Raw genomic sequence first — 22242 nt, forward strand, 5'->3', positions numbered from 1 at the left:
GGTCACAGATATGCCACTCATCTTTTTAGTTAACAGATATTCGAGGCAGGAAGCTCTGGGACTGCAATTTGTGTGACAGTAACATGACAAAAGATCAGAGCCTAATAAGCACCCCAACGTGGTCCAATTTCTCTGCTTTTCTTATACAAAGAACCATGGTGTTCTTCCCACTGGCTGTTTGGCTCTGAGTGGACCTCTCTTCATAGCTGGTAATTCACTTCCAGTTACTGCCTGAGGAGTCTTGGGTATTAACTGCGTTCATGTTCATCTGTAACTAGTTGGCTGGGTGAGAGAAGGCAGGGGAGGAGGGTGGGGAACAAGAGCGACTATGACGTGGGCAGTGGGCACGAGTGGAAAAAAACAGAAACCAAGTGACTTCTTGACCTCACGAGGCAGTGTGTCCCCAGAACCATGCAGACATTCACAGCCACCCTGAACAAATTCCACAGGAACCCACCAAATCTGGGATCTTCTAATCCACATAAGAAAAAAAAATGGGGGTAATTTCCTAATCACAACAAAATTATAAGCCAACAACGGTGTTTCGGCAAAATACAACAGTTAAAATGAGCAAAAATGTCACTCACAAATCCAGTCAGTCCCCATTCCCCTCTCTTTCCTGACCCGTGGGTTCTTCTCTGTCTCCCTCCTTCTACCTGTGCCCAGAAGCACCTCCCTCCTCAAGCCTGGGCCAGACACACATCTGTAAGCGAGGTGGGCTAAAATAAAGGACAAGGAGCACTGAACCAAACTGCTCGTCATCAGGCCCTTGTTTTTATCCATCTATTTATTTGGGGTTTTGTTTTATTTTCCCCTGGAAGGTTGATTCCTAATTAGCCAGCAGGCTACAAAGCGCTTCTTGTTTCATTTAGCACACTGCATTGCAAAGCCAAGTGCGCCCAAAGCCCACTGTGTTAAGGGCACGCTCCTTGGATAGCAAAAGCAGAATCCCCCTCAAGAAAAGCAAAGCCGCTCCCACTGTGTGTACCCTCTTAAGAAGAAGCAACCACCTCTTCAGCTCCACGCTCACCGCATCCAGGGTTTCCCAGCTGCTTTCACCCTGCAGATGTGTTGATTTGTACATGTGCAGCAGGTAACCAGTGGAAGGTTGATGGAAATCTCCCAGAAGTAAATAAAAGGCAGGAATCCATGCACAGGAGCTATATGGCCTCAAGTACAAGGGAGAAGTTGACCCCTGACCGGGGAGATCTTTTTTTAATAGAGAATACTTCACAAACTTGCGTGTCATCCTTGCGCAGGGGCTATGCTAATCTTCTCTGTATAGTTCCAATTTTAGTGTATGTGCTGCTGCCGTGAGCACTACCCTGGGAGATCTTGAGACAGGTAAGCCACGGCAGATTCAGAATAGACCTCTAGGTGACCCCTGGAGGGGTCAAGAGGAGCCACTCTGGTTTCACAGAGGCCAATTCCAGCAGAAAGGAGCTTTTAATTGATCCTACCTACATCTGTGTGATGCCACCGACAGAGGGCAGAGTCAACAAGAGTGGTGTGTGCAGCATACATCCCCCCCTGCACATGACTCATCCAGATGATACCTTCTGTATGTAGTGATGGGCTCCAAACCAAAAACAGGCCTTTTGGAACGAGCTGGGAAATTAGCCTTTCCTTTGCCTGTTGTGCTCTTCCCAGTCCCTCTAGACCAACCCCAATCAAAACAAGAAACCTAGGCTCTTCAGCCAAGAGAGAAGAGGAAGGTTAAAGACCACCACGGGGTTAGCACAATTGCCTCCAAGAGGCACTGCCAATGCAATGTGAACTTGGACGCCAGTGTGTTCTCCTCTGGCACAGAAGGGTGGGTCTGCAGGAAACTGAGCCCACTGGAATTGAGGCTTCTTCAAACCAAGCTGTCTCAGATTCTGCAAACGTCCCTTCCTTGAGGATGTTGTAAAACCTCCTTGGGATTCTTGGGCCGCTGCAGCTCAGACTCGGGTACTGCTGCTCTGTTGAAGGTGGCCTGTCCCCACACACCCCCTCCAGCCCCCTCGTCATCACATGGGCCCAACACTTTCCCCCCTAACTTTGCCCTGGCCAGGTCTCCTCCACCTACTTTCAGATGGCTGCCTGCCCTCCAGCTGTTCAATTAAAACCACCGAAGTAATTATTAAAGTGACTTCTGGTTTTCTTCAATCATTTGGTGCTAAAACTATAAAATGAAACAAGAGCTCCACCTCCTTGACATCCAACCCAAAACACTTCCCCATTACTAGCTGCTTTTATGGACAACTAAAGCTTGTGTACATCTTGGAGATGGGTTGAAGGTAGAATATTAAAAAGTTCAATGCCTCGGAAGAATAGTCCATGGATGACTGCATTTGATATACATAAGCTACAGAGTATTACAGGAAGAAAATGTAAGCACTAGAAATCTGCTTTTGTATAATAATTTTAAAGCACCATGAATTTAACTAAGCATGTCAAGGCACTGAAGTTTCTATTTTTCCCAGTGTATCTGCCATAAAAAACCACGAACCTCTCAAGAGTAAGGACCATGTCTTACTCATCTTCCTATCCCTGTCCTCTGATGCCGTGGCACTCAGCTCTATGCAGTGAGTTTTGAATGAATGAAACCACTTACCCTTTGCTCCTGTCCCCAGGCCTGATCTTCCCTGGCCTTCCTCAGGTGCTGACAGCTAAGTTATCAGCACACTCAATCTTGACACAGTCCCAGACCAATCACATCTGAGACAGGAATTCTGAATTGAGCAGCCACAGCTCTTCCCAGTTGTTCAAAGTATAGCATCAACTCACTGCCCACCCTTGGAAGTCTAGTTTGGGGCCTGGTGTCCCCGAGCTGACCATGAGTATTCCACAGCTGCTATTTGAGTCATAGATTCTCCACCACCCCGTGGCCCTTCGTGGCTGCTTAAACCTGTTGAACTTCTGGGTTCACCACTGGGCACCTGGTTCCCCTGCTCAAGTTTCCTAATTCCAGAAGAGCCATGTGGTAAGTACTCTGGCTGTGCCCTGCTCACCCAGGGCATGCTTCTGTGGCCCACAACAGAGGAATATCCTCCTCTCACCACTCCTCTGCGCCATCCCCACTCTTTCCTGAAAAACAGTAGCTCTGCTCTGACCACTGGCCCGCAGCCTGTTCCTTGCTGAACAGAGACTATGCCCAGTCATGACACCTGCCCCTCTGCCCTGGACTGGGGCTCTGCTTTGCTTCTTCCTGCTTCCTGGACTCCTGGCATTGGCCATTTGTCTAAACCAAGATGGAGGACCTTCCCTTGGCCCTCCCAGTTGGCCTGTCCTTGGCTTCTGGCCCCATTGCTGACGAGAGCACCTTGTTATCCAACTCTCAGCCTTCAACATAAGAAGTGACCCCCCCGCCCCCCAAAAATTGTATTCCAACTTCCTTCATGCACTGTCAAGAAAATTGGGAGGGAAACTGAGGGGGGGAGGGAGGGAGCATTCTGAAATGGGGTTATTGCTATAGAAATAGTGTTTGGGGTTAGCTCCATTCCTTGTGGAAGGAGAGAGTGGTGGGTACAGGTCTCTGACTACCAGACAGGCTGAATTGTCTGGGACAGTCCTACTTTCTATGTTTTTTTTTTTTTTTTAAATGAAGGTAATTTTCCTTGTGCTTTACTAAATGCACAAATCTTTACATTTCAAGGGCCTTGTCGGACACATAACACAAAATTTCAAAAAAAATTTTAAAAGAAATCCTTTTCAAACATAAATTTCAGAACAAGGTGCTTGGAATGAATAGCTGACCAGGCCACTGCTTATGCAATTCTGGGACAGTTCTGGGCATGGAGCCGCTCTCCCAGGGGCCCTGCCCAATTCCTGCCCCACACTTCACCAAGAGTCAGGTTCTCATCAACAGGGACGTGAACTAGCTGTGCTTGTCATCACTCAGAGTTCCTTCCCATGGAAGGCTATTTAACCAGCCTGCCTATGACTACAGTGCTTTGATTGGCAGGGTTTGCCTCCAGGCTCCTCAGCTTCCTACTGTGCCCCCATTTCTCCCCACTCTCCTTCACCTGGCCAGGATTCCTGGACATCCTTTTCCTACTCCTGGTTAGAAAATTTTCCTGCGTCGTTCATCTTTTCTTGTAAATAGGAAGCAACCCTGTTACAGTCTCTAGAGCTACGTTTAGAGTGAATCAAAGAGTGAAAGCTCACCCGCTAGAAGGAATTTTTAGCACTTAACCCTTAGAGGGGTAGGGAGATTGGAGAGGCCTGGGACAAAGAGAGAGGAGCTGCAGGAGGCCCCTCGAGCAGCCCCCCAATATCCTACACAGCCTCTGCAGAGGTTGGAAGCACAGGTCAGGCCTGCCCAGCCCACCACTGAACTCCAGGCCCACTGTGAGTCAGTGGGAGGTAGACAGCAGGGCTGAAGCAGAGACTGAGTTGCAAAACCATCTTTTGGATTCAGTCTTCTCTGGCTGGCCCCAGCCTGCACAAGCCCATGCTCCCATAATTCCTCAAGGTTTTCTCTTTACTTTTCTCTTTACTTTAGCAGGTTTTCTCCTGCTCTGTTTCCTAGAAACTGCCTGAGAATGAGGCAACGTGTTTCCTTTAGCACAGTGCCTGGCACATAGTAAGCACTCAGTAAATGTTAGCTATTAATAATAAAAATAATAAATCTGGAAAGGGATGCTGACACAGCAGCTGCTAGGGGTAGACAGGGAGGGGCCCAGGACACTGGCAGACAGCTCAGTTTTCAGCACCATAATGGGCCATTCATTTAATGTTTCTGAACTGGAGGGAATTTGGACTCATTAAAGTGGAAAAAAGAATGCAGCCAAGTGATAATGCTAAGCATTCCCTTACTATTCCTGAATCTCCCGGAGAGATTTCCACAGCTGGCAAAATGTCCTGCTCAATGCCTGAGATGGAGATTTATGACTAAGACCTCCTCCCCACCCCAGGTTCTGTTGTGGCTGTGAAAACCCCAGTTGGCCAGGTGATGTAGAAAACTTTCAGGGGACCCAGCTCCGTCTAGGGAGAGAGGCAAGTCTCGAGAGGTATGTCAAAGCAAGTAAGCTAGCACTATTTGCAAGATGTATACCTGAAGCCAGGGAACAGAGAGGTAAACAGCTGACGGTCTGCTCTCAGAGTCCAGAACTGACCCTGCCTGCTGAAGCCCGGCCCGCTGCGTGGCCTTCTTTCTTCCGTCCTCCCTCGTCCCGTCGCTCTGCCCTGTCTTTATTTTTCCCCACTGACTTCCTTGGAACCTGGCCAAAGCGAAGGAGGTTGGCGTGACAAAGATTCTCACACCAAGCTGGTGCCGGGCTAATAACTGATGAGGCTCGGAGGGGCAAGCACTTTGACCAACGTAAAGATGTGCAGGGAGAATGTCACCCCATCTGAAATCTCACCAGGGCTTTTATTGTGTTTCAACAATCATTGACAGTATAGCATTAACTGATTTATCATGATTATTTAGGACTCAAGGAAACTATGTCCCCACACATGATGAATGGGTGGGCATGCATAAGACCCGAGGGGAATAATGTAGAGGGAAGTGGGCAAAGGGTCTGGGTTAGAATTAACTTTTAAAAAGGAACATATATTGTAAAAAGGGAGGGAGACATTACCTTTGAATCTGTACTGCTAATCTAGTCCATCCAGCCCAACTGGCTGCTTTCTGAGCTAATCTTTTAACTTGTTCAAATCCAGTTAAGAGTTTTTATTCTTGTGGCTATATTCAGCTTTCAAGATAAGGAATCAGGCTCTTGCTGTTTGAACTCCTCACAAATGCTTTACCGCCTTTTTTCCTCTATAGTTTCTCTAGCCTGTCCCCACACTGCACATAGGGGCTGGAATTTTGCCTCCGCTCCCAAGACTCTTTGGACTTCTAGGTGGTCTTCTTGAGCTGTCTTTAAGCTGCTTGGCTGGGGCACAATGGTTAATCCTCGGCCTAGAATCTTGCCGTGAGGCCAAGACCCCAGCTCCTAGACAAAGGCGAAGCCCTATTTCACTTAGAGCATCACTAGGGCCCAAGAGCATTGCCCCAACTTGCAAACTGGATCCCTTTGGATAAACGTCGGCTGCTCTGCCTCTCAGACTATCTCACTGAGGCCCCAGTATGCTTTGTGATTGAGCTAAGTTTGGTTTTGAATGAGTTTGGCAGAAAACTAGGTTAAAGGTAGATTGTAAAATACCTTGAAAGTAAAGGTATGGACCTGAGGGTGAGGCTACTAAAGGTTTTTGAACAAGGAATTACTTCCAATCAGAACTGTGTTTTAGGCAGTGGTAGTAGGCAGAGTGGATTAGAAGGGCGGGTCCTGAAAGCACAGAGATGGGTTGCATGGACCTACACAACTTCCCCTCAAGATGGAAAGGAGGAGGCCGATGTGAGAGAAGTTTCCAAAGAATTGACATTTAGGGATTTAGGGAGGCGTAGGGGGAAGGGAAAACACATTACTGCATTAAACAACTAGATGATTCCAAGCCCACTGTAGAAGGGAAATATTCATGCTAACAAGAAATGTGGAAAGGGTCAGCGTTTAACAAGTGCTTATAACCTAATGAGCATTAGTAGCATTCCTGGGACATGAGAAAAAAGGACCTTGCTTCAAAGGCTACACAGAAAAGCGTAGAACCAGAATTCCAACCTAGGTGTATGTGCAGCCCCAGAGTCTAAAGGTGTTTTTCTAGAAAAGCAGAGGGAGAAGGGGGAAGATGACAAGTTGAGGAGCTGGCAGGGTAGGCAACCGTTGGAAATGTGAGCAGGGATGACTGGAAATAGATCAGACTGGCAAAAACAGGGAGTTAGGTGCAGAGCCACTTTCATGGAAACCCTGAGAATGGGTCACAACTTCAACATACAAGATGGTTATCAGAGGAAAAGTCCTGGGCTGGAATCATGAGAGATACCCTGAGCTTAAGAATTAATGAAGAAGCGGAAAAGAAGCCACTAGAGTAGCAAGAAAACCAGAAGAGGGTCATTTAACCGGAGTGCAGGGGGAGCAATGTAAAAGTAGGAAAGAAAAGGCATCAGCTCAGAACACTTTACATTGATGAGTTGGAAAAAGAAGAAAAGGCCCTTGGCTTCAGCAATGAGAAGTACGCATCTCTCATCAATCAGTCAGATGGTTGGCAGAGAAACTATTGAGACAGCAAGTGGGGGCTCTTCTTTCAAGAAATTTGGCAGGGAAGGATACAGAACAGAGAAAGGTGGATGAGAGCTGGAGGAACTCTTTTTGGAACCCCAGAACAACCAAATAGGACAGGCCTAGTCCCTCAGCTCTCAAAGACAGAAACCATCCCCAACCAGATTATCGGTTGGCCCTGAATAGACCATACTTTAGTGCCAACAGTTTCATGATGCTTTTCTTTCAGCCCCAACTCTTGCTGGTAGTGATCGTGCAACCATCACTGGCCTGCAAATTGATTCCTCTCAATTTGATGCCACATCTTGGAGACGGCCTAGCCCAGCCCTCCATTCCATGCTGCAGTGGGAATGACTCAGAATGTGGAGGTAAAGCGCCTTGAGTATTCAAAATCTATGCAAAGTTTTGAGCATTTCCATAATTGGAAAATCATATATCTAACTTATACAGAGTTAGTTTGTTCTTGGCAAATGCCTTTCAAAAGTCTCCAGTCTTTGACTTGGGAAGGGGCCTGTCTGGGGTTAATAGTGCTAAGACCTGAGGGGAAGGGCCCCTTCACTCAACCATGAGCTGAAATCGAGCCCCGGCTTCCTCGCTGAGCTTTGTGTCCATCCAGAGGGAACACTGTTTTCTAAATGGCCCAAAGGAGTTGAGGTTAGCAGGGGTCTTGCCTACGCATTTGTATTGAGAGAGAGGATGGGGACCTTCTGCATGGGTGGGAAGTATCTTTTTCCTCAAGAGACGCCATCTTCTTTGACTGGGGCCTTTTAGTGAACACAGCCTGGTCCCCAAACACCAGTTGCTCTGGTTTTCTGCTGCAGGGTGTGCCTGGGAGAGCTGGGACTGAGTGTTCCGCTGGCTCTGTCAGTCCTGGATAGGAAAGGTCAATTGGAGGTGGGGGTAAGGATTACTGGATAAAATTGGAGAAGCGGCTGAGATAATATGCTGAGTTGCAGGAACAAGCCTTAAGAGTTCAATGCCTAGTGCAAAATATTGTCAACTGCAGAATTTGCACAAATTATTTCACACAGTATTAGCTAGAAACCCCCTTGAACGAGCCAGCTGAGACCAGCCTCCAAGAGGTTAAACCATGTGAAAACGCTTTCTTGTAAATGGAACTACATTTAGTCGAGAACCACTTGTGTAGGAAATGTCTTCAAATCAAATACTGTTGCCATTTGCCAGAGAAAATGTGCTTTAATTCCTTCATGCCAAAGAATGTCGGATATATTGTATAATGAAACTAGAATAATTGAGCTACTTGTTCATTACAAAGATCTCCAGCCGAATACTCAAAATTCTTCAGTGGCTGAGTGGGCTTGGAGTGAATTAACAACATTCTTTATAAAAAGAAAAATTAATTTTGAGGTAGGGCATACATTTTTACAGTAGAATTTTTTCTGAAGCACTTGCTGAATGCTTTTTACTCCCAGAGGGACCACACATTATTTTTTGTTGATTGGCACCAAGATGATTCAGAAGGACAAGAACATGTTAGCCCAAGCATTACACAGGAGTCCAGACCAGCCTCAAGTCTCGCTGCTTTTCTCTGTTTCCTGAGGATCTTCCACTATCCTGCCCGCTCCCCATTGCCCCTGTCTTATGGAGCTCTTGCCAGATTTTCTCCCTTCACTGTAACTGGAACCACCTATTTTCCCCCATGGCCTTATGAGCCTTATGAAGGCAAGGACTGTGGCTTATCAGCATCCCAGTCCTCAAATGCATGCCACAGGCTGCTTGACCCCTAGAGGCTCTCCAGAAGCATTGCTATGGAGTTTAGACAGCTAGAGTCAGGTGAGAGATTGTCAAACAAAAATGGAGAAACCATGTCCAAACTCAGAAAGGCTGATGCTTCCTCAGCCCCATGGAATATCACGAGGCGCAGTCTCGACATCTTCTTGTCCCATTGGAAGATAAAGTGATCTGCAAGTTGTGCCAACTCCCCCCAGCCCAGTTCCTGTTGGCTTTGGGAAAGCTAGCCAAACTCCGTGGTTCCAGAGCTCAGGGGTTTGGGGAGTGGAGAGAAGAGTGAGAAAAGAGAGAGTAACACAGTCAAACGTGGCCAAGCCAAGAAAAGCAGGCAAGAGAACGTTTCAAAGTGTGTGATCATTTCAAAAACCACACTCAAGTGGAAGAGGAAAAGGATGACCAAGGAAAGACTCTTGGATTTCAGAAAGTTGCTTGCTGATTTTTTCTAATAGTTACTAGAGAGGTGGAGCTAGAAGCTAGAAGGCAGGGAGAAGAGGGGCTGAGGCCTGGGACAAAGACCATGCATTTCCAGTGCCTGCCATGAAGTGGGGGCATCGGGGACAGCAGCTAGGACAGGAATCAGGTCCACTGGGGCTGGGGGAGGGGCAGACACTGGAGATTTATTTTAGCAGCAACTCCTTGGATGAGGGTTATGGTAGAAGAGGCCTTGAGAGAAAGAATCTGAGGAGCAGAGGAAAGGTATTCTTCCCCTGAGACTGAAGGGAAATAGAAAAGGATGAATGTGGACTTGACATGCTTTTGTGAATATCCCTCTCCCAAGTCAACGTGGCACAAGAGTGAGGGGTGGTGTAACAGGGATAGGACCTTTGACGTCACTTCCTTGCAGTGTGGGGTTGTGTTTAAAAAGAGCAAATAAATGGGTGGTAGTGTGGATCCATGGATGACAGATGACACTGTCATTTCTACACTGGTGTCCACCTGTGCCAATCTATGCAAAACATGAACAAGGTACATTTTTCAGAGCATTAATTCAGTTTAAAGAACTTTTCTTTACGCCAAGATTATATATATAATTCCCCTTACTTTTTTTGGTATTAAAATATCCTGTGCTAAACATGAAACAGTGATAGCATGTGATTTTCCCTCAATGTCTTCACTTAGCAAAATTGAAAAATGAAGTCCCTTTAGAGTACTCCTCCTCCAACACCTCCACCATTTATTTTTTTATGTTTCTATTGGTAAAATAAATGATTGAGACATTGTTCAGAAACTAATGTTTATACACCTCCAAGATACAGTTTGAAAAGGCAAAATTTTCTTTTGAATGAAGTATTTTTGAATAGCTAAGAAAAGACATTTCTGGTTTGGTCTCCCTGCTTAGGATTTGTCACCCATGCCAGAGATTGGTTGGATTATAAATTGTTTTTTGTGAGGCCCAGCTTAAAGACTCAGCAGGAATTCAAGACTTTTTGACTCAACTATTTCCAAAAGGGCCCAAAGTGACAACTTTAGTGTACACCTCTCCAGAGTTACCCATGAACAGGTTTGAGGTGAGAGTTGGGATCATGAAGCCCTGGGGTTCTAGATCTTTAGATCTGGAAGAAACTTGACAATTCATCTTGTCTAGATTATTCTATTTAAGGGAGCAGATTTACCTAAGGCCATGTAACCAACTGGTAGCAGAGCCAAGAGAAACAGGCCCAGTCTCCAAGGACTCCAGCCAGCCCCCTCCGCACCTCATGTGCCCCTTAGGACCTCCTCCTCCTCAGCAGACAAGCCTCAAACAGCAGCAGTGGCCCTGCATGCTCAGCGTATGAGTGCACTTTCTCCATTTTCATAATGTCTTGTAATGAAATCACTTTCTCCCATATAATGATGAGTGTTTGCCACAAACACTCAATGCCTTCCTGATTGTGTGACTCAGAGCTGCTGCTGTAGCCTCTTAGTCCCCTCCAAGAGGGGGCTTCTCTTCCAATGACGGAGGCTCTCACAGCCTACCTCAGCCTCCATGATTTCAACAAAGCTTTCCTGCACCTCCCCTTCCCCCAGTTCAATGCCATTCCCAGTAGTGGCATCTTTTCTCTAGTGAACTCCACCTGGTGTGAGTCCAAATTCTCTCATATTGGCACTAAAATTCTCATAGTATAATCTCTGAAAAAGATCAGAAGACGACAAAAACACATCTAAGACTGGTGGGGGCTAGCATAGTGGCCTTACAATGTGATTGTAGGCCCATTATGCACAGAGGGTATTAGAATAGGGGAAGATTAGTGCCACTCTGGGGAATGGGGGAGGGCCCAGAAAAGCTTCACAGGGAAGACGCTTGAGCTGGGCTTTGAAGCATGAGTTAGGGGTGGAGAGAGGACCTTCCAAATCCAGATCCTTCCCCTTAGATATCTAATCCACACCAGAGAGCAAAGCAGAAGCTGGAAGGGAGGGCATTAAGAGCCAGGGATGACTGTTACCAGCGGGGTGCAGCTACTGTTTGGGGTAGTCTAAGAATGTGATGATCCATTCTTACTGATCTGAGATGTGCTCCCAGTTGATATTACAAATTCTTTTTCCATTGTCTATGAGATTTAATGCTCAAATATCATTTAAGTAACTATTTTTGGTTTGTTTAATTGCCATTTTATGAAAACTGTGCTATAAAAAAATCAAGTATAAGAAATAGTTTTGTTATACTGATGAGTTTGATGAGTTATATTAACATCTCACCACCATTTATTTATACTGTGGGGTGATTAAAGTAATCATACAACCACTTCATGGTACTTGCTTCTGATAAGGCACTTAGTTTGAGGCATGTCAAGAAGCCTCTGTTTTAAAAGCTCATTTAAACAAAGATCCAGAAACATATTCTACTGATATTTATGGAGAGGGCGTTCCAGTGGAAATCAGGATGGCTTGGCTTCAGAGCTGGCTCAGCTCTGAACACACTGTCCTATTCCTAAACCACCATGTACTTTACTTTCTTATCTGTAGACAGGAAGCTGTTGCTTAGGGAGGGGAAAAATGGAATAGATGGTTTCTAAGGACTCTTCCAGCTCTGCCTTTTCTAGGATTAAATTCAAGGAATCTTTTTATTGAACAATGGCCCAGAGCATTCCCTTCCATGCTTATCAATCATGTTTAGCATTTGCTTCTGAAGCTGGAATCTCTGCTTTTCCAGGAACTCTTGGCATTTGGTAATTTATTGACTTACAAATTGCTCAGCTGCTAATGATCATTGTCCCATTGTAGCTATTGCTAAGAGGGAGCCAGCCAGCAGGGCTAAGGGAGCTGGGTTTGGAGGAAGGAATCCCTCCAGGACTACAGGATCACTGCTTTTCCTCAAGTGAGAAAATGAGGCCTGAACTGACTGCTAATGTGAGGTTGCACCCTGGGAATCTGGGAGAGGAGGTAGCTGGGGCCAGGCCCCCCCATCTGCCAGCTTCATGTAGGTTTCCCAGAGCCAGAAAGCCATTTTCTGGCTTCCTGAAGCCTCTGCTTCAGAGGGTTTCATAGAGAGGCAAGGGGCCTTCGGCTAAGATCGAGGACCCTTTCTTCTGAGACCCTATGTGGTCCTAAAGATGCCATTGTTAAGGGTGTCTTCTGTCTGAAGGACAACCAGGCTTCTTGTCACTACAAAGGCTTCCTTCTGATCCCTGGTTTACATGGTTTTCTATTGAGCAAATAAATACACATTCATCCCTGCCCCCAAGGAGACAAAGGCGATTCATTTACAGGAGTTGCTGCCCAGCTGACAGATGTTTTGGCCCTCTTGCCCTGCAGCTAGGCATGCTGCCGACCCCAAAGGTGAAAGGCTTTGTCACCCATTCTCATCCCCCGTTTGGCCAGTAGCTACCCAGGATCGTTCAAGAATTCTGACATTTATCTTTCCTCCCCTACTCCTGCCTCCACAGCTCTTAGTGGCTCTTAGGGCAGAGCTGTTCTCAAAGAGGCCTTTGGTCAGGTCAGTTGGAGAATGGAAAAGATGGGCTGTATGCTCAGGCCTGCTTTGCCACAGCTGCTCACATTTCTGCATGTACAGGGCTGACTATGGCTTTGCAAAGAAAAGGCCCATGAGGAGCCCTTTCATGCACTTCTCCACACAGAGAACAATCTCAATGAGAAGTCCCTTGGCAGGAGCTTAATTAATGGCTGAAAAAACACAAGTGCCACCTTTTTGGTTTATCATAAACTCAGTGCTGAATTTTCCATTTACTTGTGTGTCCCAGCCCTGGGGAGATGAGACTTTCACAGTTTAACTTTCAGAGTTTGGGAGAAGGCCCAACCAAATGGTTGTTGACCCCATAGGAGGGGACGTTCACCTCTCATGGGACACTTGTGAAAGGTTCTATAGCAAAGATGACATTTGGACTGGGCCCATATGAGAGGGAAGATTCTATAGGGCAGAAATGGGAACAGGAGCCTTTTCATGTAAGCACTTACTCTGTGTGAAGGCAAGGGAAGACAGAGCCCATCTGAGTAGTAGGGAGGAGGAACAGCAGCCGATAAGGCAGGACCAGACCACAAGTGAGCTTCTCCCGTGTGTCGCCAGCCCACCCAGAGTCCTGAGCAACAGGGAGGTACTGAGCCCAGTTTGAGCAAAACTCTTACATAGACTATTTTCTTCATAGAAGTCCATTAAAAAAGGGCTTTGAGTAGGGAGTGACTCCTGAGGAGTCCTTCAAAGAGAAGGCAACTCCATGATCTCAACTCAACTTACTTCTTGGCTAAGCTTCTCTGGAGCCTTCCAGCATTTTTCTGCATAAGTTACTGAGTATTCTACGCTTATAACCTGAACCACACCTAACAAGACAGCTGCAAGCAACCTATTAGCTTCTTACTGAGGGTTTAGACTCTTAAGAATTCACTTTGGTATTTTTCAACTGTTCTCTTAGGAAATCATCCCTGGGGCAGATGGCCAGGTGTGATTGGAAGAGGTTGGAGCCACTTGTGGGAGCGCTGAGTGAGACCAACTCCTTGCTCCCCAGTCAACAGTCAAGGAAGGCAAAGGGTTTCAGGAAGAAAATCCCAAAGGCCTGCTCCAACCACAACTTCCAGGCCTGGAGCTCTGAACCTTCTGTCCAGAAGCTTGCAGAGTCTGAGCAGTACCCCCAGCAGCTCCTCTGGCCCTCCATTGGGAACCAGAATCTGCCACCCTTCCTTCCTATATGGAACAGCCTTCCCCCCAGATTAAATCCATCTTATCTTCTGTGCCTTTCTCAATGTATCAAATGCTTGTGGATCTTAGTTTGTGGGATTTTTTTTATTTAAAAATATATTATTATCAAGGACATTCCTTTAAGAAAATCAACATCCCCCAGAGATAGAAACTGAATTGGAGACCAATATGATGGAAGGCCTGCAAAGTGTGATCAGAGAACTAGCAGGAAGGAGAAAGAGGAGAAGAGAAGTGAACAGAAAGCTAAGGAAGGAAACCATCTCCCAAAGAAGACAGTGCAGCTGGTACAGGGTGGTGGGGAAGCTGTCAGAAATCAGATCCAAAGGAAACTGCCACGGTGAGGGTGCAAGAGGTATTTTGCTTGGGCATGGAAGGGACATAAGAAAGCTAGACTTGCGAGGCAACCTATTGGTGGCACACAGAAGCTGGAAAGACTGAGTTGAAATCTCTAGGAAGCAGTTTCTCATACTGGACCTAGCCTTGTTGTCGCTCATGACTTTCCTCCTCTCTCTGATACCCTGAGATTATTCGCACTCTTCTATAGTTATTCCTGCCCCACAAGGGCAGACACTGAGCATAAAACTGAGATGGCACAAAGGTTCCTTTCCAAATTAGGTCAGCTGAGCCTTTCTGGCCAAGATTTGACCAGAGGCAATCTTCACCTCATTTCGGACGCAAGGGCTATACCTCCAAGGTCAAGGTGGCTTCTGCCAAGCCAGTTGTATAAAAAGTCAAACAGAGAGAGAATGAATGCCCTTCCCCTCCTCCCAGACATTCTTAGGCTCAGGGGCTACACTGATCCCCTGGTTCACCCCCCATGCCTTCCTCATCCTCCTTTTATCTGGCCACCCAAGACATTCTACCTCTCTCTCTAGTCTGGGTCTTTGGCTCTTTATCCTTTCATTGACTAGACTTGATTTATCTGTCAGCTTCTTTTCCATTTGGTTGTTTTGTCTTTGGAAGTCTGTTTCTATCATGGCCTAAATTCAGCTGTTTGGGAATGACTAATATCCTGGGGAAATACTGGTTATGCTGGGACTTAAAAGCTCAAAGGGTGAGATGCCACAGAAGATTAAAAATTATTCTTGAAAGTCACACAAATGTTTAAGATTTTGGTAATGATTTCCCTACTAGAGAAAAAACTTCCCAAGATCCCTTCTGTAATCTCCACAAAATGGTAGAGCTACATTATTTCCAATATCATAAGAAAGACAAAAAGAACTAAATACGTAAAGTATAGGCTTCTTAAAAGTTTCCCCTTTCATCACCCAGTTACCCCTTTTGACCTTTTTCTTTTCTTTTCTTTTCTTTTCTTTTTTGGTTCTGATAAGTAACTTCTTGCCATCTCTTCCCCACTTCAGTACTCTTTTTTCACCTCTATCTGGCCCACATACTCCTCAAAATAAGTGACCTTACTGGTTCCTCCAGCAAATAGGAACTAAACACTGACCTGAAGCTATCGCAAATTTAATTGGGCAATCCTGAGCATATTTGCCCCGTGGGCTTCTATTTCCCACAGGAGCATATTCACTTGAGGAAATTCACTGACAGAGATCTTGCCTAGGCTCTCAGGTATGTCCTCAGCTCCACCTGTGAATCATAGACTCCTAGAAGGATGGAGCTGAGGGTGGGTCTAAACACCCTCAGAAGGCACTTGTCAAATCTGAATTCTCAACTTTTAGACATTGCTTCCCATAAACAGACTGTTTTCATTAAGGCAACACTGGGCAAAATGCTAATGTAGGCAAAGTATTATCCACGGTGTCCTCTGCTAGAGACTGTGACAGTGTCTCCTTAGCCTCCTACTTTCTTCAGCTATCCCCCTCTCACAGATCACAGCCTCGGACTGACAGTGTCATAATGAGCACCACCTCCAATCTCTGCCTGTGGAAAGTTCCCTGTCATCTCCCGAGGTCCAGCTCAAATTTGACTTTCCCTGACATTTGATGTCCAGCCTGGATCTTGCTCTCTTCCAAAGCCATGACTCTTGGAATTGGCCTTGTTAAGTACTTGGGAAGTACTAGTTAGAAAGCTCCTAGTCAGAAAGCTCCTCAAGGGCAGGATCCATGTCTGATTCATCTCTGGATCCCCTCAGGGCTGAGTTCCCTTGACCCTCTTGGAGGAACACAGTAGTAGTGTCTTGGAGGAGTGAGGCTCCAACTCAGCCAATAGTCTGTGAGTCTGCCTCTTGGTACAGCTGGTCATTTCCTTTCCCTCTCCTTCTCACTCCCAACCCATTTCTGAAGGACCTCTCTCTTTCACTGTCTTCAGCCAACTGTCACTGGGGAACACAGTTTTCTGGGAAGGATTCAGCTGTTAACAGCTTAGAATGTCACAGTTCCCATGAGTCTTTGCACTGGATGGTAGAGGTGGGGGGCAGGGTTGAAATGACATGCGCTCTTGAGGACTGAGGAAGGACAGGCTGGGTGAGAAGCACTTGGACAGTGAGAGAGCTAGTCCTTAACACCCTTCCAATAAAGCTCCCGAGTACTCTGGGTGGCTTTTCTTCTTTATAAAATGATATACGTCCTAGCACATGGTAGTCCTTAAGTAAGTAGTAATTATTCTTGTTATTGTCAAGGACATAAACAGCATAAACAGGTAAAAACGGTTTATCCTAAACTCATGAGTACTTAGAGATGTAGGTGGTTTTTGTTAGGCAGAAGTTCTGAAAGGCAGTGTGCATTGGGTTTTGAGGCATCTGTCTCCCTAGTGTAGAAACAGTCTGAGCAAAGACAAGTGAAAACCAGCAGGCTGTGTGTGCACGAGGATGCCTAAGGACTAAAGAGATGGGCCTTCTAGCAGAATGCCATGTGGGGCTGATTAGATGGCAGGAGGCAGTGGAAGGGGGGAGAGGAGCCCAGTTGAAGGGACACGTAATAGTGCAGCTTTGGGCTGCAATTGCATGTGTTGGTAGGCCAGAAGAGGAAATGTCTCCGGGGAGCCTGAAGATCCCAGGCTGAGGGTGAGAGGTGGCATGAAGGGCACCAGGGAGGGACTAGATAAGCCAAGGCAGCAAGCACAAAGGAAAAGGCAAGGAGTGGGGTGCAGTGGGGGTATTCAGATGGAAGCGGGCTGGTGATGACGGTGGTGGTAATAGAGCTTTCAGCCCCTCCAAGCTCACCTAGTGGAAGTAAAATGTCTAGAAAGATAAGGCCAAGGAGAAAAGAAAAGATGGGGGAAGAGGAAGTCTTTAGGAACTTTAACTGTGCTCTAAGGGCAACTCCATTAATAATTTTAAATTTAACATTTTTATTGTTCTTCTAGGTTGGGAAACATATCAAGGGCTCGACAAATGTTAAGTCGAAGTTCTCACTTGGCCCCTCTCCTTGGTGCTGCGTTTGCACAAGTGGCAACCCTTGTCTTAGGGGGGTTGCAGACCCCATTGCTTTCTCCCCATTCATCTCTCTTAGCTGCCAGCCAGGCAGTAAGTCTTGCCAAATAGTCATTTTTCCATGACCATGCTCCTTCTCCTCCCAATGTCACTAAGTCTAAAAGGAAGCCAGTAATACATTCCAGGGACAAAACTCTCTCCCTATTTCCACCCCCAACTCAAGCCCACTCCCAAGTCATGTTAACAGTGGTTTCAGTGGCGGGTGAGATTATGGGGAATGTTTATTTCCTTTACATTTTCTGCATCTTCTAAATATGACTTCCATAGTTAAATGTTTCTTTTAAAGAAAGAAAAGTAGGCTGCAGATTATTGGAGTTATTTCTCTTAGAACGTCTTCTCAGAGAATACCCTTAAGCCACACAATTCCCAGTGAGTTGACAATGCCTCCATGAGAAAATAAGAGAAAATTCTCAGCATAATATTCAAGATTTCTTATTTATTTTTTAAAAAGGTGTGTGACAAGAAACTCTACAAGGTGAGCTTTAGGATTGTGTTCAAAACAGATCATTTACTATCCCTCAAACGGCCACACCTCTTCCTTTCCACAGTGCATTACAGGAAAACATGATTTTGGAAGATGCCTCAGAATAGAATTGTGAGGACCTGGCCTGTATAGTGTGCCTAGGAGAAACTCATCTGGTAAGGAAGAATGGAGAAAGTGGTCATAAGGTCATGAGTGCCTCAGAGCCAAATGCAAACAATATGAACTTGACTGGTAAAGCATGATGTGCTGCTGCTCACGTGCCTCCACTGCTCATCTCCACCTCCTCGCTCTGGGCCAGTGGCCGGCTCCCTGTGTTGCCCACACTATCCACAGGCCTGCTGCTAGGCCTTCATTGATCCCACCCTCCCTAGCATGTTCCATGCCATGCACTGTGCTTAGGCACCAAGATGACATAAACGGGTGTGGCAGAAGCCCTGCCCTGAAGAGGCCTCGGAACTGAAAGGAGAGGACATGCACCTCCATCACAGAGCAGATCACTGCCAGCACAGAGCCACGCACAGAGCCACACACGGAGCACAGAGAGCTCTCAATTCTACTTCAGAGAGCGGGATGGGGTGGGGAGGCGTGGGGACAAGCAAGGGAAGAGGGCTGCCAAGGAAAGAGAACACTTGCACTGATTTACCAGGTCAACTAGTTGTGGGAGTGGAGAAGCTGGAGAGGAAAGCCTGAGGGCCATGGCGAGAGAAGGGCTCAGGAACCATGAAGGGAGTTATCTGGCATCTATTCTGCCCAAATAGTATTGAACAGAAGCCCGAGTCCCGTTGACCTGGGACAGGAGGGAAGTAGATATGGCAGGCAGAGTTCTAAGGTGGCCCCAAGATACCTGCCCCTGTGCCTGTAATCCTAGCACTCTGAGAGGCTGAGGCAGGTGGATCGCCTGAGCTCAGGAGTTGGAGACCAGCCTGAGCAAGAGCGAGACTCTGTCTCTAAAAAAATAGCCAGACGTTGTAGCGGGCACCTGTATTCCAAGCTACTCAGGATGCTTGAGGCAAGGGGATCGCTCGAGGCCAAGAGTTTGAGGTTGCTGTGAGCTATGACACCATGGAAAGAAAGTGAAACTCCGTCTCAAGAAAAAAAAAAAGAAAGAAAGAAGGAAAGAAAAGAAAAGATATTCATACATTGACTATGAGTTAATTAAAAGAGATATTTTCCTGGATGGGCCTGACCTAACCAGGTGAACATTTTAAAAGGCCCCAGGCCTTCCCCAAAATCAGAATGTTTGGAAGGATCTCCAGAGATGTCCTTGAAGAAGCAACCTGTCATGTCATGGAGAAGACCACAGGACAGAGATCAGCAGGTAGCTCTTAAGAGCTGGAACTGAACTCTGTCAATAAGCAGTGAGCTTGAAACAGAACCCCAAGCCTTAGAAGAGACCAGACCGGATTCCTGGTCCATGTGAGATAATACATTTATGTTGTTATAAGCTACTCAGTGAATATAGTGGATAAAAAAGAGAGTACACTTTTTTTTTAGAGAAAAGATCTTGCTCTGTTGCCCAGGCTAGAAAGAAGTGGCATCATCATAGCTCATTTGAACTCTCTGGGTTTAAGCAGTGCTCCCACCTCACCACCCCAAACCCCCGCCACAACTCCTTGGATTATAGGCATGAGCCACGTGCCTGGAGAGAGTAAATGTTGAAGACACTAAAGAATATAAGATCTAGAGCCCTATAAAAAGCTGAGAAGCAAAAAAGCATTCTGGTTGGCCGAGTCATTCAGTCAGAGCTGCTGAAATATAAAAGCCTTCTACCTTCTCAGGGGAGCAGTGCTCAGGCACCCGCAGGTGGAACTAAACCCTAAACTTTTCCTTCAGGAGAGGAAAGCTGAGGTGAGTTGGTGCTGGCTGCAGCTCCATAACTTCTGACCAGCAAGAGACGGGTGGACAGAATGGGATCCAGACTGGATGCAGTCGACACACCAGACAGCCCCCAGCAATGTGTTGCCGTCAAAGGTAAATGCTTCACTTGGGCCCATGAAACTTTGAATTTCAGAATTTAGTTGTTTCCTAGAACTTTCTTTCATCATATTACTTGCTCCCAAAGGCACAAAAATAAGCTCTCCCATTTTGTGGTGCATTTTTCAGTATTCTGAAAAATAAATAAATAAATAAAAGAACAGCCAATTTATTTTTCCCTCAAAAGAGCCAATATTTGGGTTTTCGTTCTTTCTTTTTCATATTTTTGAAGGAATCACAGCAGCTCTTTTCCTTTGAACTGGTGTGTCATTTCAATGTTTGAATCATTTAAAAGGATTCAGAGGGACGTTTTCTTTACTGTTAGAAATAATTAGACATTATGGAACATGCAGGGCATTAAAAAGAAAACCCTCTGTCTCTTTTTCTTCTACTGCTTAAATTCCCCACTGGAAAAATAAAACATTTTGAATGACAAAGTTATCTGTATGAAATTGCAAAGCTCCAATAGATTGAACAATAGAATATGAAGCACCTGTTCTGTAAGATAAGCATGGCACAGTTCTGCAGTGTTTAAACATGGAAGCAAATTAGAGACCGATAAAGACAATTAACAATACAGGATGATTATACTTGGCATGAGGAATCCAGACAATCAAAGGTGTAATTGCCAAGGAGAGAAATTGCCTAGAGCCCAAGGGACCAGACTTAAGATCATCTTTTTTTTTGTTGCCGTGTCACTGTTGTTTAGCTGGCCTGGGCCAGGTTTGAACCCACCAGCCTGGGTGTGTGTGGCCAGCACCCTACGCACTGAGCTACAGGCGCTGCCTTAAGCAAGGAAAGGCAATAGCCCATCAGTGGTAACAAATGAGCAGAATGCTGCAAAAGAACAGGTAAAGTCAATAAGGTTGGAAGGGTCAAGGCATATTTGGGTAGCAGTAATAAGTAAACCAGTTGGGTCAAAGGTGAGATTCACCACAAGAAGTAGAGCAGATATTTGGAAATCAACTGATGGTGGAAGTTTTGATTGCTGGGTCTAGACCTTTCCTCTCCACAACAGAAAGTAGCTGAAAGCTTTTGGATCCAACAAATAGCAAATATTTGATGAAGATCCATAATCAGCAGTGTTTGGTTTGGGCTGGTAGCAAAGAAGACCACAGTGAAAGTTTATGGCAAAGTGATAAGGCAGTGGTAGTGGAGAGGAGAAGAGAAAGTGACATTCAAAATATAATATACTGAAAAATCAAAAGGATGCAGCGCCCCTCTAAGGAATCTGTTATATCACAGGGCTTCAAAGGTTTGGGCTGAGACCCTGCTTATTGAGTGGGGATTAAGTGGTCTTGGACAACCTTGCTTTCTCTTTGCAGAGGTACATAATAATTGTAGTGGGCTTATTCTGACATTCTCATGAAGAAAATGTCAGAGATTAAGAAATTAGTGTCACCTGGCATAGAGCTTTGTAATGTGTGAGAAAGCTGCCCCAGGGCAAGGATGAGCCAGCCTTTAAAGATGCCCTTTGGGTACTAATTGGGTGCCCTGCTGGAGCCCTGAGTTTCCATAGGCCTCTCCATATCTTCTTATTTGGTCCCCAGTTAAGCTGCCAGTTTCTGGGTTGCCTCAGTTTCCTTTTCATGGAAGCAGTACTTCAAAAGGGGAGTAGCTTGAGAAAGGTGTTGTCACCAGCACTCATGCTGGTTTCATTTCCTCCCCCATCATCCTGACACCATTGTCGCCTGTTCTCCGCAGCAATTGTGAAATGGAGCGATCACTCACTGCTTTGCGCTTGAAGAGCAGCAAAATGAAGGAGACAGAGACCTGAAGGTAAGAGCTAACATCTATTGAGCACCTACAGTGTACCGGGCCATCTGCTAGAAACTGACAGACGCATAGTGCTTGGCACAGTGCCTGACACAGTCAGGAGTCAGTCAAGGTCCATTCCCCTTCCCTGTGCTGTTAAATGAGGGCAGTTGTCACCAATTTGCCCCCAAAAGGCATCTTTCCCTTCTCCTTACTGTTTAACCAGGGCATGAGATGTTGGGAGGACAGGAGCCAAGGAGAAGCACTAGCTGCTCTGGAATCCAACATGCAGGTTTTCCCAACCCTCCCGGAGGAGGAGAGGCTGCACCACCTTGACCACTCAGGAAGGAGAGAAGCCTCCCACATCAATGCCCCCAGGTCTTCTCTGGCCAGAGCCAACACTGAGGGCAGTTGGGGAACAAAGAAGGATGACCCCACTACTCGGGGGACTGCCTCTGATCTCCTACCAAGCAGTCAGTCCTCTACCCCCAGCTCACCCTCCTGGGTAGAGGAAAATGTCTGGCAAAATGACCCCTGCCTTATCTCACTTCTTTTTCCTTTGTCCCATGATCAGTTTCTGCATATTTTTAGAAAGGACAATAAACACTTGCTGGAATATGCTTCAAGAAGATACCCGTCCAGAAAACCTGAGATCTGGCTTCCCAGTGGG

The 22242-nt window shown here is 46.1% G+C and overlaps 1 protein-coding gene and 1 non-coding gene across 3 annotated transcripts in view; both read right to left on the reverse strand.

Annotated features, from left to right (window-relative positions):
- The window catches only part of LOC128588103 (aromatase), a 93948-nt gene that overhangs the window by 67691 nt on the left and 4015 nt on the right, over positions 1-22242 (reverse strand). The window lies entirely within an intron of this gene.
- LOC128589364 (U6 spliceosomal RNA) lies at positions 1215-1321 on the reverse strand. Its single transcript, XR_008380956.1, has one exon. It is a non-coding gene; the product is annotated as a U6 spliceosomal RNA (small nuclear RNA).

Source organism: Nycticebus coucang, chromosome 6, assembly GCF_027406575.1.
Source record: "Nycticebus coucang isolate mNycCou1 chromosome 6, mNycCou1.pri, whole genome shotgun sequence".
In the NCBI taxonomy this organism is placed as follows: domain Eukaryota; kingdom Metazoa; phylum Chordata; class Mammalia; order Primates; family Lorisidae; genus Nycticebus; species Nycticebus coucang.